The sequence below is a fragment of the Octodon degus genome, unplaced genomic scaffold (genome assembly GCF_000260255.1).
Source record: "Octodon degus isolate 3935 unplaced genomic scaffold, OctDeg1.0 scaffold00048, whole genome shotgun sequence".
Taxonomy (NCBI): Eukaryota; Metazoa; Chordata; class Mammalia; order Rodentia; family Octodontidae; genus Octodon; species Octodon degus.
This window is the reverse complement of record NW_004524624.1, coordinates 8,282,366-8,284,790: the sequence shown is the minus strand read 5'-3', so window position 1 is coordinate 8,284,790 and position 2,425 is coordinate 8,282,366.

Genomic DNA, 2,425 nt, shown 5'->3' with positions numbered 1-2,425 from the left:
GCTGGGATTACAGGCATGTGTCACTACGCCCAGTCTCTGTGGCCAGCTCAGCCCCCTGGGGGTGGGGCTGGTGTGGCACAGGGTGCCTGGGATCGAACCCCAGTCCCTGTGCTTGCTTAAGCAGGTGCTTTAGTCCACTCAGCTAGTTAGCAGGCCCTAGTTTTTAAATTTTGAGACAGGATCTCACTAAGTCACTAAATTGCCCAGGCTGTACTGGAATTCATGATTTTCCTGCTTCAGCTCAGGCATGTGCCTCCATGCCTTTATCCACCATATCCACAGGGTAGGGGCCAAGCAACAAGGGATGCAGAGGACTGCTAGGTGGTTTGGGGTCTTTTCTACCTCACTTAATGGTTTAGATCGCAGCTGGTTGACATGGACAGAGCTACATCCATGGCTGCCACCCTCTTTCTAGGTGCATCTGATGACTGCTGTCTTTGATCTAGGCCAGCTGGTCTGCTCTCCCTCTCTCTCAGCCTCTCTCCCTCCCTCCCTCCCTCTCTCCCTCCCTTCTCTTGCTTCTCCCTTCTTTCCTCACTTCTCTCTTCACTCTGAAAGGCTTCACTCTGTGCTTGGGTGCTGATGTGAGTTCCTCTGGGGGATTTGGGGCCATAGTGCACAACGAGTTCTCTGAGCTCAGAAGACTGGTTGCCTAGTGAGCACCCTCAGGGCTCCAGCCAGGCTGCTCCAAGTCACCAGGCCTGTCTGCCCTGCCCGGGCTGTGAGAAAGAAGCAGCACAGCATTCCAGGTGCAGGCCAGAGTAGGGTGGGCAGGTCAGGGGCCTGAAGGGGGAAGATGGGATGGCTTGGTGCCATCACGGTGCTCTTTCTGGTGGAGGAGACAGAAACTGAGCAAACCAAGTCACTGAGGGCTGGCTCTGACTGGGCAACACTGAAGAGGGAAGGTGTGGAGTGCCAGGGAGGGAAAGGGGCTGACATCTGGGGCTGCAGGATGGGGAACATTTCCTAAGTAGCAGAAGGCAGGCAGGCAACAAGAGAGAGAGAGAGAGAGAGAGAGAGAGAGAGAGAGAGAGAGAGAGAGAGAGAGAGAGAGAGAGAGAGAGAGACAGAGGTGTACACATGCACGCACACACACACACAATTGTGGAGGGAGTCTTCGGAGAATGACAGATGTTCCACAGCTGGAGCATAGGGGATAGGGGCTGAAGGTGGGGTGAAGGAGTCAGGCCAGACATGCTGGCCCGGGCTGGGTTACTCATGGACTTCAGCATTGCAGTGTGGGGAGCAAGCACCCTCTTGTGGCTTTAGCAGGTTTCTTCCATAGGTCTGACTCAAGGGGCTCCCATTCAGATGCCCAATCCCCTCCTCCCAGCTTCTAGAGTATAAAAGTAGAGAGCTTGACTTTGAACCACTATCAGAGCGACTTCTGGGACAGAGAAGCCACAGAGCAGCAAGGCTGCCAGCCCTCCTCACCCTCGGCGTTACTGTGGACGTAGGTGTTGTTCGTGGACGTAGGTGTTACACTGGAGCAGTAGGGGAGCCCAGCGAGAACACGAGTGGTACATGATGCGAACACAACGATGCAGTTATTCCTCTAGTTTTGTTTCTTGTCATGAATTCCTGTATCCTCCATGATGAAGCATAATGTCTCTGAAAATCACTGAAGACCTTTTAGAAGACATACATAAATTAGAACACTAGCTCTTGGGAAAGGGGACATGCCACTCCCATAAGTGATTTTACTTATCCAGTGACTATGAAAATCTGTAGCTGAGCACAGAGTGTTGCCCTGATTGCTCGTGTGCAATCATAATTTGGGCCGATGAATCTCAGCACATGTCCCGGGGCGGTGGTAGGCCTTGGCAAGTCAATCATTTTTATGGCGGTGAGTCCACAAATAATTTTACCACTGGGTCTTGAGAACTCTCATATAAATGCAAACAAACATTGCCTCAGGGTCAAGTCCTTCCATCTTGAAGTGTGTGTGTGTGTGTGTGTGTGTGTGTGTGTGTGTGTGTATTTACTGGGCATTAAACACAAGGCCATTATACTGAGCTACATCCCCAGCCCTTCCTAAAATTTTGAGACAGGGTCTCACTCTTTTACTGAATTGCCAGGCTGGGTTTGAACTCCTGCCTCATCGTCCTTGCTCCAACTGCAAGCATGTGCTATCATGCCCATCGCTAGCAAGAGGTTTTTACAAATTTAGTTTTAGTAACTCACATGGAATTGCACAGATCTGATATTTGTTTGGCCTTTATTCTACTTTTTTAAAATTTCTTTTTTATTATATATATACATATATGTCATAAAAGTTAGTATAATAATAGTACTTTTACTAATTTTAATGATAGAAAGTATACTCACAATGTTTAACTGGGGAGATAGCTCAGTGGCATAAGTGCCTGCCTGGCAAGAGCAAAGTCCTGAGTTCAATCTCTGTTACTAAAATAAAAACAAAAGA